At 35.2% G+C, this 14,100-nt stretch overlaps 3 non-coding genes across 3 annotated transcripts; all 3 read right to left on the bottom strand.

The window, feature by feature from the left end:
- Positions 1–6,924: 6,924 nt before the first annotated feature.
- LOC149424920 (5S ribosomal RNA) lies at positions 6,925–7,043 on the bottom strand. The gene has a single exon (XR_016305734.1). It is a non-coding gene; the product is annotated as a 5S ribosomal RNA (ribosomal RNA).
- A 315-nt stretch (positions 7,044–7,358) lies between these two features.
- On the bottom strand, positions 7,359–7,477 carry LOC149424919 (5S ribosomal RNA). Its single transcript, XR_016305733.1, has one exon. It is a non-coding gene; the product is annotated as a 5S ribosomal RNA (ribosomal RNA).
- A 323-nt stretch (positions 7,478–7,800) lies between these two features.
- LOC149424918 (5S ribosomal RNA) lies at positions 7,801–7,919 on the bottom strand. The gene has a single exon (XR_016305732.1). It is a non-coding gene; the product is annotated as a 5S ribosomal RNA (ribosomal RNA).
- Positions 7,920–14,100: the final 6,181 nt, after the last annotated feature.

The following is a 14,100-nucleotide window of genomic DNA, read 5'->3' as shown; positions in this document are numbered from 1 at the left end:
TTCTAGTGGGATATTTAATTTAAAATTTATAAAACGCAGAAATTTTTTTTGTATTCGCTCAATGTTATTAATGTGAATTTTGTAAGAGGGAGACCAAACTACTGAGTTGTATTCAATTATGCTTCTAACTAGAGATATGTATAACAGTTTAATGGCTTGTATGGAGTTAAAGTTTTTAGTTGTTCTTAATACGAAGCCTAGTGTTTTCATGCCTTTGTTTACAATTTGGTGGATATGATTGGCGAAACTTAGTTTTTCATCCAAAATAATTCCGAGATCTCTCATTTCCGTGACTCTTTCTAAAGCTGTATTGTTAATGGAATATTCAAATAAAACAGGATTTTTATTTCTGCAGAAAGTCAGGGTTTTGCATTTGACTACATTTAAAAACAGATTATTTTGTACGTACCAATCTTTAAACTTATTAATATTTGATTGTAGTATTTGGCAATGATTTACATCAGTTATTTTTTTGTATAGCTTGATGTCATCAGCAAAGAGCAATACCTCGACATCGTCGAAGCAATTTGTTATATCGTTAATGAAAATGAGAAACAAAACGGGACCAAGGTGACTACCTTGCGGTAGGCCACTGGTCGCACAGAAAGCTTTCGATAGCAAAGATTTTATTTTAACAAATAGTTTACGTAAACCATTTTAGCATGTTGTCTCTTACTACTAGGTTAATTAATGTGCCATTGTTGATTTGCCACCAAAACGACATGTTCGTTTTCATTCGTGAATTCGGCGGCGTGGACTTCACGCCGGGCAACGTTGATGACAGCCGTCTTACCACCCGGTGGCGATCTCTATGTCATAATGATGTTGTAGCCAGTTTATTTTTTTATTTTATTTTTTTTATTTTTTTTATTTTTTTTTGTTTAAAATTGACGAAGCGTAGAAATTTTCTTTGAATTCTTTCAACATTATGAATATGTACATTGTAGAAGGGCGACCAAACTATGGAGTTATGTTATATCGGGCTTCTAACAAGGGATATGTACAATAGTTTTATGATTTGTAAAGATTCAAAGTTTTTAATTGTTCTTAATATAAAACCTAATGTTTTCATACCCTTATTAACAGTTTGTTGAATGTGGGCCGTAAAGTCTAGTTTCTCATCCATTATTATGCCAAGATCTCGCATTTCCTTTACTCTTTCTAAATTTGTTTTATTTATTGAATAGCCAAAAAATCGTGATGTTTTTTTTCTGGAAAAGGACAAAATTTTGCATTTTTCTACATTTAAATAAAAATTGTTTTGTGAACACCAGTTATTTAGCATGTCTATATTAGATTAAAGAACTTGACAGTCGTTTAAAGAGGTTATTTCTTTATATAATTTAATATCGTCGGCGAATAGCAGTACATTGACATTTTTAAAGCAGTTGACTTTGTCATTTATAAAAACAATAAATAAAAATTGGGCCAAGATGACTACCTTGCGGTACGCCACTAGTGGCCAAAAATGGTTTAGATAAAAAAGATTTTATTTTAACAAGTAAATTTCTACCAGATATGTAGCTACTTAACCAGCTTAACATATTTGCTCTGATTCCTATAGCATGAAGTTTTTGGATCAGTACTTTGTGAGACACTTTATCAAAGGCTTTCGAAAAATCAGTATATATACAGTCAACTTGTTTATTTTTAGAAAAAGACTCCAATATATAGTTTTGAAACAGTAGTAAATTTGTTGTAGTTGATCTACCCCTAATGAAGCCATGTTGTTTGTCATTTATTAAATTTGTTAGTGTGGGATATATTTCTTCCAAAACTAAAGATTCAAAGATTTTGGGTAATACAGATTGTATGCATATTGGTCGATAGTTTGAAATGTCAGTCTCGTCACCTTTTTTAAATATTGGAATAATATAGCTGGATTTCCATTAGACGGGAAAATATCCAGAGGAAAGTAGGTGGTTAAATAAAATGGTTAGTGGTTTAGACAATACGGAGGAGCACTGTTTTAGGAAAATTGGCGGGATGGTGTCCGGGCCTGCAGACTTGTTTATGTCTAAGGAACTTAATTTTTTTTCGCAAGATTCTTCGGTGATGTAGCAGTCTGTTAAATGTGTGGTTTTTTTAATGTGTATGAAGGAATATTTTCTTCTAGTATTTCATCATCATAAACATTTTTAAAGAAATCAGAAAAAAGATTTACAATGTCTTGCGTATTGTTGGAATATTTGTCGTCCATGTGCATTTCTGGAGGATAGTCTGTGCTGTCGTTGTTTATTTTTTTAATAAATTTCCAGACATTGTTCGAGTTTAAGGCTGTGTTCTCGATAGAATTTATATATGTTTTATAACAGATTTTAGAGAGATCTTTGCATTTTTTCCTACTTTCACTGAAATTTCTATAGTCGATTTTCTTCAGAGTTTTTTTGAATTTTTTATGAAGTATTTTTTTTGTTGTTGTAGTGAGGCTATTAGTTCTGATGAGAAGTAAGTTGGATATCTATGTTTTTTAGGAGTAAATAGTGGTACATATGATTTGATAGTGGTGGAGAATATTGAATATAGATTTTCTAAGGAATCATCAGTATTAACGTCAGACAAAAAAGACCAGTCAACATGCGAAAGATGAGAATTTATAGATTCAAAATCTGCTTTTTTGTAGTCACGCCACATATATTTAACTTAATATAAATAGGGGGTTGATGGTTATCAACAGGTAACAAAGGATCATTACATTTCTCAATGAACAATTTAGGATAATTTGATATTGCTAGATCTAGTAAGCGATCATTTATGTTGTATATAAAGTTATGTTGTAAAAGATTTAAAAAATTTGTCATATATATAATCTCACGTGCACGATCATTTTGACTTTCATTTACAATGAAACCACTATCACTTGTTTTCCATTTTAGGTAAGGGAGGTTGTAATCCCCGAGAATAATAATTTTAGAGTTAGGGTATTTGTAGAGTAGATTTTCAACGTCTTCGCTGTGGCTTCGATAGTTTCCGGCATCAGATAGTGGCGGTGTGTATAAAGTTGCAATTATTATCTTTTCTACAGTGGTATCAATTTGTACAAATAGTTGTTCGAGTGTATTATTTTTGTTTTGAGTTTTCTTGACATCAATTTCTCCTTTATTGCAATTAGTACTCCGCCTCCCCTTGTTTAGGAACTGGATTTAGAGTTTCTATCGCAGCGAAAATTTTTGTAGTAGTTAAGTCCGAGTTCTGTTGATTTTATTTCCAAGTCGAGCCAAGTTTCTGTCAGCACATATACGTCGTAATGGTGTAGCGATATTGTAGAAGGTAGTTCATTCAATTTGGTGCGTAGTCTCCGCGCGTTCTGGTAGTATATCTTGAGTTTGCATCGTTTTTTGGCGGTGTTTGCACTATTTTAGGGTTTCCGTTTACATATTTTATAGTAATATCATTTTCGCCATTTGACTTTCGTTTTTCCAGTTCTTCTCTTAGATTTTTTAGACGTTTTTGTTGAAAAATTGTAGCATAGGGGTATATCCTTGTGTTGTTTTTTAAAAGATGACGTTTACTTAGTAATTTTCTGGATGTTGTGGAGTTATTGAATTCTATTTTAAGGGACCTTGGTTTTTAAACACTTGGTTTTCCAATGCGGTAAACGCGTAGCATATCACGGTTTGCGGTATCATCGAGAGCAGAGATTAAAACCGTTACCTTGTTTTTGTCATCTTTTAATTTGTTGGCCGCAGTCGTTTCAGTGCTTTCGGGTATATTACAAAGAATGATGTTTTTAGCTCTTTCGCTACGCTCATTAATTTCAGAAATTACCTCGCAAATGTCGAGGTTGTTTTGTGGGGCTGGGATATTTATTCCGATTTCTTTATAAGCCCGTAATTCACCCTCTAGACAAGCAGTTTTATTAGACACCGTTTGCGCCAATCTACCAATAGCTATTAAGAAATGACTTGTAATTGGGGTTAGTTTTGTTATTTGGTCTTTCGTGAACTTATTTGCTGGATCCGTTAAACAGGTATTAAATGCAGCCACAGCATTTTCTACATTTGTTATCAATGCTTCGACATCCATTATGGTAAAAATTGGATTGCAAGTAGAAATAGGTTATTATTTTTATTTAATTATTTAAAACAAATCGTGTCAAAATAAGTCAAAACAAATCGTAACAATAATCGCAGTGACAGCAGTTCGTGTTTACACTTTGCTCTTGCAAAAAACTAAAAAAAACCTCCGAATTCGTGTGCAAACAGTATTTATATGGAAAATTTAAGTGCCAAAAAAGTTTATTTGATAAAACAGTAATAAAATAATACTATTCTAGCGGATTCTAAACATTTTTATCGAAAGTTTTTAAAACAACCTAAGATTGTGTGTTTGTTCTCATTAAAATGTCCATCCCACCGATGCCTGATGAATGCTGCCATCGGCGTAAAAAAAGAATGCTAGATAAGATGACGTCCCCATCACAAAAAAGGCCTCGGAATGATTTCTCCAGTGGTTGAAGATGAGGAATCTGACGGAGCATCGGACTATTCCGACGTGTCTGAAAATGAGAGTGAAATCCCAGTGTCCTCAGTCCAGATACTGAACGACACTGAAGCAAGTCTAAGAGCACTCCAAGATGTCCTTGCTGAAAAGCAGTCAAGAGTCTCAAAGGATCAACAACTGCGGATAAGCGCATATGTATCCGCTGTATTCAGATCAGTTTCACAGCTGTTATTGGAACGAGAGGGCTTCAAAGCTGATCTGGCAACAGTCAATGCCAAATTAATAGTGGCAAAGGGAGAGATCGCGATTGAAAAAGCAGAAAACCAACACAGGTTAGAAAAAATATTGCAGTTGGAGTCAGATCTAGGACCAGTGATGCGTAGAGTAGCCGATGCCACGGAAGCAAGCCTATCGTTTGCCGATATTGTGAAAAATGGCCCACAGAAGATGATACCATCAATCAACCGCTCAGGACTTAACGTTGGGACCCCCAAACCTGCTGTATGCATCTTCCCAAAGCTGGATTCTACAAAAGATAGCGACGATACGAAACAGCTACTAAAAGATACATTATGACCATCAGAACTTGGAATCCGTGTGACGGGCATTAGGAGTATCAGAAACAAAGGTGTTGTAATCCATACTGCAACACAAGAAGATCAGGATAAAATACTGAAAACCCCATGTCTAGCAAACTCGGACACTCTAAGCGCTCGATTACCAACAAAACGGCTTCCAAGGGTGATTTTCTTCAACGTTCCTCGTGACCTAACGGACGAGTGCTTCCTAAAAAATGCCTTAGCAGGAGCCCAGGACAAAGCAGGCCTAGATTTCGCAGTAAAAAGTTGCAAGCTAAGTCACCTTGCTGGCGCTCGAACTGGATCAACTTGCCACCGGGTCTTCGAGGTTCCTGCCCATATTCGTCACGTGCTGGTGGAGCAGGGGAAAGTCTTTGTGGACTGGAATGTGTGCCGTGTTCGTGACTTCATTGGACTTACAGTGTGCTCCAAGTGCCAAATGATCGGACATTCCTTCAAGTTTTGCAAGGACCAGCAAAGATGTGGACACTGCGCAGGCGAAGGTCACGCCCGGATAAACTGCCCAAAAGCCGCCGCCGAGCCTGTCTGCGCCACCTGTACAAGATTTGGGAAGCCCGCTGCACATCCGACTGGAGACAAGGACTCCTGCCCGGCCTACAAGGCTGCCCTTGCCAAGGACTTTGCAACTATTGATTATGGCGTCTAATTACATTGAAGAAGATGACGAGGTAGATTACGAAAATACTCATAATTTCTGTGATTGGCTAAAGTTTCATAGCAACTACAATATGGAAAATATTAATATTGTTCAGTTGAATGTTAGATCGATTTATAAATACTGGGATACTTTGAATGTCTACTTAAATACTTGTTGGAAGCATATTCATGTGTTAATGTTATGTGAAACGGCTATAACACCGAATCTTGTCTGTCTGTATAATATTCCTGGATTTAATTGTTACAACTATTGCCGAACTAAAAAATCTGGAGGAGGTATATTGCTATATGTTCGAAATGAATTCACATTTCAACAGAAAACAATAGAAACAAATCATTTTGAATGTGTGCTTGGCTCTATGACACTTCCAAACAAGAGTATTTTAAACATCATAGCAATATACCGCCCCCCCAACTCTAGCCAACCACAATTTCTTAATGAAATATCTGCCATTCTGCATAATATAAGCCCCAAAGAAAATGTTTTACTTATAGGAGATATTAATCTAGACTTGTTAAATTGTCAAAACCCTATTATTATGGCATATGAAAATATAATGTCGGATAATTATTTAATCAAATGTATTTGTGACGTAACTAGAGAAGCAGTTTTAGCAGGAAAAGTTACTCGTACTTGTTTAGACCACATATTTGTCCGATTTAACAGTGGATGTAAACAAAGCGATTCTCTTTCCTCATGTGTATGTAATAATATTAGAGTCACGTGGGGTAACCGTGCGCAATTTTTACATTGGGATTTTTGTATTAAAAAGCTTTAGGTATTTTACTCAATTTATTTGTTTATTAATATGATCGATTATTGAAGTGAAACTTCTTTACCCGCGTCATGCAATTTCGAGTACCGGAGTAAAACCAACTCATGACCGAAACGAAAATGCGGGACCGATTAAAGTTCATTTGATCTAGTCAAAGTTTTGAAGTAAAATATAAATGCTTCTTAGCTCATCTCGACAACTGGCGTTGGTGGTGTAATGGTCAGCGTAGTTGCTTTCCAAGCAGTTGATCCGAGTTCGATTCTCGGCCATCGCACATTATTTTTTTGTTTTTAACGCCTTTTTTTTTTTCAATGGTTGACCATAATATCAATCCACTAAGTAATATTTTAGGCCTGTAGCATACTTGAAAAGTTAAAGAATGATATAAAATTTTTTATGATGTTAACGATAAAAAAATTAAAAAAAACATAAAATTACCATAAAAAATGGGCCAACGGCACGCGGTGTTCCCAAGCGGTCACCCATCCAAGTACTGACCGCGCCCAATGTTGCTTAACTTCGGTGATCGGACGAGAACCGGTGTGTTCAACATGGTATGGTCGTTGGCAAACGCTAAACAATATTAATTTCTATTCTACCTGCCAATAAATATATGAAAATTAGTATAAAAAAGCCCTAATAATACTGAAAACATTAGCAAGGTGTGTGCGACGTTGATAAAAATAATCATTACATACGCGCTTGAAAAAGATCGTAATTACATCCATAACTTTGCAGGAATTTTTTTTTTCAATGGTTGACCATAATATCAATCCACTAAGTAATATTTTAGGCCTGTAGCATACTTGAAAAGTTAAAGAATTTTATGATATTATTAATGATAGTAACGATAAAAAAAAACATGAAATTACCATAAAAAATGGGCCAACGGCACGCGGTGTTCCCAAGCGGTCACCCATCCAAGTACTGACCGCGCCCAATGTTGCTTAACTTCGGTGATCGGACGAGAACCGGTGTGTTCAACATGGTATGGTCGTTGGCAAACGCTAAACAATATTAATTTCTATTCTACCTGCCAATAAATATATGAAAATTAGTATAAAAAAGCCCTAATAATACTGAAAACATTAGCAAGGTGTGTGCGACGTTGATAAAAATAATCATTACATACGCGCTTGAAAAAGATCGTAATTACATCCATAACTTTGCAGGAATTTTTTTTTTCAATGGTTGACCATAATATCAATCCACTAAGTAATATTTTAGGCCTGTAGCATACTTGAAAAGTTAAAGAATTTTATGATATTATTAATGATAGTAACGATAAAAAAATAAAAAAAAACATGAAATTACCATAAAAAATGGGCCAACGGCACGCGGTGTTCCCAAGCGGTCACCCATCCAAGTACTGACCGCGCCCAATGTTGCTTAACTTCGGTGATCGGACGAGAACCGGTGTGTTCAACATGGTATGGTCGTTGGCAAACGCTAAACAATATTAATTTCTACTCTACCTGCCAATAAATATATGAAAATTACTATAAAAAAGCCCTAATAATACTGAAAACATTAGCAAGGTGTATGCGACGTTGATAAAAATAATCATTACATACGCGCTTGAAAAAGATCGTAATTACATCCATAACTTTGCAGGAATTTTTTGAAGTGAAACTTCTTTACGCGCGTCATGCAATTTCGAGGACCGGAGTAAAACCGACTCATGACCGTGACGAAAAAACGGGATCATTTCGCTATAGGAGCCTAGCTAATATTATATACCTAGTTTAACTCACTCTCCTAACTCATCTTCGCTGTCTACAGGCAGAGCGCACGACTGTGGTCGTGAAGAACCGAGGTTCGATCCCCGCTTTAACTAATTTTTTTTTTCTTTTTTTATAACTTTTAATTTTTTTTATCACATGCTACTTATAAATATGTCAATAGACAGAAAAAAAGAGAGAATGAAATGAAAAGAGAGAGAGAGAAGAATACTAGAAGTTTCACTTCTGTCTTGCGTAGGCTTGACACACCCATTTTATTAAGGCATCTCAAACAACCATAAATACCTCATATGGTTCATAAATCAAACAGGTATATAAAAAAGTTTACATGCATGTCGATTGCGTACACTTACCCCGTGTGCGGGGTAAGTATACGCATACCGTAGGGTAAGTGTTCGCACCGCAAAGAGTTACCCCCCATTGCAATTATCACACTTAAATTGCCCCTTATCGTAGTCTGTGCAGTTCTCATGCCACCATGCTTTACACACAATACATTCTATCCAATTTTCTGTTGGTGGATCTCGATATTTCTCCTTGCATTATGGGCAAAAATAGTCCTTAGAAGCCTGTTTTTGTGCTCTCTTTAAACAGTTATGCACGCTGGAATCTCCCGCCTTACGCTTTGTGGTGATTCTTTGTGGTGTGACTTTCTTGAAAAGAGGTGGTCGTCCGATTTCCATGGTTTTAAATATTGGTTTTCGGACGTTTTTTGCATCTGTATCTGTCTGCTTCTGCTGAAGTTTCTTTTTATAGGGACTTGAGATAATTATTTCAGACTTGCAAGCATTTTTCAGTTTGCGTAAAACCGCCGAACTTGAACAACGTTAAACCCAATAGCTCTCGCAATACTTGTGGGAGTAGTCTGTCCTAAAGCTAAAACAGGGTTACGTTTTAGAAATCCATACACCCAATCCTTGAGAGCCGTTTTTGTAATGTTTTCAAATCTGTTCTCGATCTTGTTGATTTCAGCATACTCGTAAACAATTTTTCTCATTGTCTGCATAGTCAGGCCGTAGAACATTTCGTCAGTTTTTTTACAATAATCAACGATTTCGGCCTGAAAATAAACGAATAATTATTAGATCAATAGTTTCACGAAAAAATGATATCTGCACCATAAATTGAATATCTATTTATCTAAAAATCTACCTCTTTATCTGGTGTAAATGTCGGACGATATCTCCCCATTGAAGTTGCTATTAATTTTAGTTTTAGGCGTTTACGCAGAGTGGCTTCACTGATCCCAACAATATCTGCAGCAGCCCGCTGACTCTTCCCCTCTTTCATAAGCCTTTTTGCAGTTTCTTTTTGCTCTTGAGTGCAAACTGACCTCTCCGGGTGCTTTCTCACGTACACACGTGGTATATTTCACTGTAAAAAAAATAACGCGAGTTGAAATATTATGCTATAAAATCAACTTTATCTATCGGGGTAAGTGTTCCCACTCGTCCAACTGCGGACGCTTACCCCAGCACACTTACCCCATCACACCAAAATTCAATAAACTTTAAAAATCAGATTAGTGGTTATCTTTATTAGAATTATCACTTTGCACCCGTCTAACTAACAATATTTCACTAAAAATTATCATAGACCACGTCGCTCTGACACAGCTGGTTACACAATAGCACACATCGGTAACAGAGATGAAAAAATTAAGAAAAGCACGAAAAAAAGTAATTTACCTACCAGTTTTTATTGACAAATCAGCATCCACTGTACACATGTCCTGCTTCGGCGCGATCCAGAAGGCTACTGAATTAAGGAACGCGCGGGCGCTTAACAGGCACAATCTTGTCGGAAACATCACTGCGAACACTTACACTCCGCGTACGGTTACCCCACGTGACTCTACTATAGCGGATCACTTTTTAACTGCAGTTAATATTAAATATAGTGCAAGGAAAGAAGCCCCAGAACACGGGGAAAGAATTTCGTTTTTATCGCAAAACAAAATCGACAAAAACATTCATAATTTTAAGTGGCACTCCTTGCTTGAGGAACAAGATTGCAATATACTATATAGTAAAATTAAAAACAACTTTAAGAATTTGTATGAACAGAGTAAAATCGTTATGAATTATAAACCCAAAAAAAGACCTCTGTCAATAAAACCTTGGATAACTTCTAATATCTTAGAAAACATTAAAAAAAAAGATTCATTGTACAGAAGGTGGAAGAATTTTCCTAGCAATCAATTCTTTGAATTGGAATATAAAACTTTCAGAAATAAGGTGACAAAAGAAATTATTAAATGTAAGTCTACCTTTTTTAACAATAAATTCAAAAATTATTTTTGAAATACAAAAAAAACTTGGGATGAAATAAATAAATTATTAGGACGCAAGTCCAAAAGTAGTTGTGACGAAATAATCTCGAAATATATGTTAACCCATATTTCGCTGACGGTTCAAAAACGCACCATCCTGGTTGCTTGGTCATATTTTGATAACTTGATAAGGATTCACTGTTATTCTTTCAGGTATTTATAGAAAAGGTTTGACTTTACCGTTAGAACTAAACAGGTAGAAATATATTTGCTTCAGTCGCATTGTAGACGCCCTCAAAGTCGGACAAAATACGACACTCAGGTAAGCAATTTTTAAATAATTATTATATTTAACATATGACTAAAATTCTTAATATATTCTAGCATTTTTTAATACAGAATTGACTCGTATTTAATAATTTGAGCACTTTAAAAAAAATAAAAATTTCAAAAGTACTCATTTTACATAGTTTATTTAAGTGGTGCATTAACGCACCGTCAGCGAAATACGGGGGTAAAAACCTTGGCATTATTTTATTCATAATTACCGGCATCAATCGCTAATACTGTGTTTTTTCTTCTGAATAGGATGAATCCAAATGACTTTTTTACCGCACAAGAGGCTACTGACTTTATCACAGAGAATTGGAATGTCAACGATGAAGACGGCGAAGAAGATATTCCAGATGTGGTCGTTTTACCACCTGAAGTCGCTGAAGTTACTGATGAAGAGGATTTTGATGACAATGATTTACATGAAGACGCTGCATTTAGCCATACTTTCGGAGATACGGCAGGAACTTTGGAAGTCCACTCCAAGAGGCTGATGAGTGAACCTTCAACAACTCCATCCCAACCCCAACCATCAACATCTTCGTCATCAATGCCAAGGGAAATGCGTTGGAAGAAATCGAAACCTAGTTATTCGCGAGTGCCAAACAACGTTGAGAATAGAAGCGTCGAAGATGTGAAAAGAAAATTAGTGGGTAAATCTTGTACCGAGTTCTTTGAACTATTTTTTAATGATGATCTTATTAACTTAATTGTAGAAAAATAAAATGGTTACGCTCTATTAAAAAACAAAGTAGCCACATTGTTGACGATCAATAATATAAAAACATTTATAGGATTTTTATTATACACTGGGTATCATAGGTTACCTCGTGAAGAAATGTATTGGTCTCTAGATGAGGACATTACAAATCCTTTTGTAAGGTCATGCATGACCAGACAAACCTATCGTGACGTCAAGAGTAATTTACATTTGGCTGACAATTTAAATATCAATACGACTGACAAACTTTCTAAAGTTAGACCATATTTATCCTAGTTGAATAAAAATTTTAAACAGTTCGGAATTGTAAGGCATGCGCTGTCAATAGACGAACAAATGATCCCTTATAGAGGAAAACATTCGTGTAAAATGTATATTCATGGCAAGCCAATCAAATTTGGATATAAGTCGCGGACATTGGCTTCTGCAGATGGATATATTTATGCATTTGATATATATACGGGAAAAAACAAAGTGTCGTCAAATACTAATAATTTGGGTATGGGAGGCAACGTTGTGAAGAATCTAACTGGTCGTTAGATGGAAAGATAGTGCTGTAGTTACAGTGGCATCTAATTTTGATAACGTAGAGCCCATTAAAAACGTATCGAGGTATTCAAATATTAAAAAAAGATATATAAATGTCACTCAACCCAGCGCTCTTACCCAGTATAATCGTTTTATGGGAGGTGTTGATTTAGCGGATAATTTCGTTTCAAACTATAGAATAAGGGTTCGTGGTAAAAAGTGGTGGTGGGCAATATTCTCCAACTTCTGTGATGTGGCACTTTGTAATGCATGGAAACTATACCAAATGGTTCATCCAGAAGAAAATATGAGAATTTTAGAAGAAGTGTGGCCACCGCTCTCATGAAGTCGTCAAAAGTAAATTCTTCTTCTATTGGAAGACCCAGTAAATTTGCGACAACATCGAGGTCAAGTATAACAGGGAGTAGTCATTTTTTAAATAAGGGGGAAAATAGAAAAAGATGTCGCATATGTCATTCACACACATATTTTATGTGTCCAGAGTGTAATGTGGCATTGCACCATAAATGTAACGAATTATACCATACCGGAAAATAGTGTTTATTATAATATTTGTGTATGCTAATTTCTTATTATGTCTTTTAGAAAGGTGCACTTTCCTACCTATATATACAATATCTTTAATTTTAGTTAATATTAGTAATATGATTAATAAATGAAGAGAAATAAATCCACTTTCAAATAAACTTGTTTGGTTTCATACATTTACTTTTTACCCCCCTATTTCGCTGACGGTGCGAAAACGCACCACCTCATATTTTTGTAAGTATAAGTTTTTTCATTTTTTTAAATTTTTTATTTTCTTAATTGTGTGTTTATATACCACATATCCAAATTTCATCAAAATCTGACCACGGGAACTGATAGCGGCGAAATATGGGTTAAATACGAATAATGAAGAAACCGTAGCAGATAAGTTTGTTGAATATTTTACAAATAGTGTTAACTCTATGATACATAAATGTGATTATTTAGCATCGACCGTCAGGCCGAATGAAGTGCAACATAGTATGTACCTACCCAGAGCTACCTGCCAAGAAATCAATATTATTGTTAGCAAATTAAACAATTCAAAGTCACCAGGGATTGACAACATTCGAATGTTTGACATTAAGACACATATTAATATTTTAGGGCCTGTTATAACACACTTTATCAATTTAATTTTATCGCAAGCAGTAATACCAGATGAACTAAAAAGTAGCATCATTAGGCCAATTTACAAAGGGGGCAAACATACAGATATTCAAAATTATAGGCCAATAAGCATATTGCCAGCCCTAGAAAAAATACTTGAAAAATACATTTCCATAAAACTTAATAAATATCTAGAATCTTTCTCTTTGTTGGATCCCAACCAATATGGATTTCAAAAGAAAAAAAGTACGGAAATGCTGCTTCAGGAATTTTCAAATCACATAAATTATGAATTAAATCTAAAAAAACAAGTTTTGGTTTTATTCATAGATAACTCTAAGGCATTTGATACCATTGATACAAATAAACTATTAGAAACACTGGAGGCAATAGGAATTAGAGGAAAGCTGCTAGTTTTATTAAAAAATTTACTAACTGATCGACAAATAAGAGTAAAAATTCTTAAAAAATTTAGCAAAAGAAAATATATCTCAACAGGTGTTGCACAGGGGTCAATTCTAGGGCCAACCCTTTATATTATTTATGTCTCAATTATGAGAAAATTGTTTTCATTTGTTAAACATTTTGTATATGCAGACGATACGGCGCTCGTAATATCGCACGAAGATCTGGTTACTGCAATGAACCTTATGCAACATGATTTTATTGCCCTACTGAAATGGTCGCATGATGCAGGCCTCTTTATAAACGCCAAAAAAACTAAAATTATGCACATCAGATCTCCACACGCCAGATGTAATGTAATTCCTTCATTATATACACACACATTTGACTGCATACATAAAAATGTTGCACAGCCCTGTTCATGTGAAACCATTGATTTTGTCAAAAGTTATGTATATTTGGGTGT

Source organism: Hesperophylax consimilis, chromosome 3 (assembly GCF_061612785.1).
Source record: "Hesperophylax consimilis isolate HC1 chromosome 3, BYU_Hcon_1.0, whole genome shotgun sequence".
Lineage (NCBI taxonomy): Eukaryota > Metazoa > Arthropoda > Insecta > Trichoptera > Limnephilidae > Hesperophylax > Hesperophylax consimilis.
This window is presented reverse-complemented; position numbering and strand designations above follow the sequence as displayed.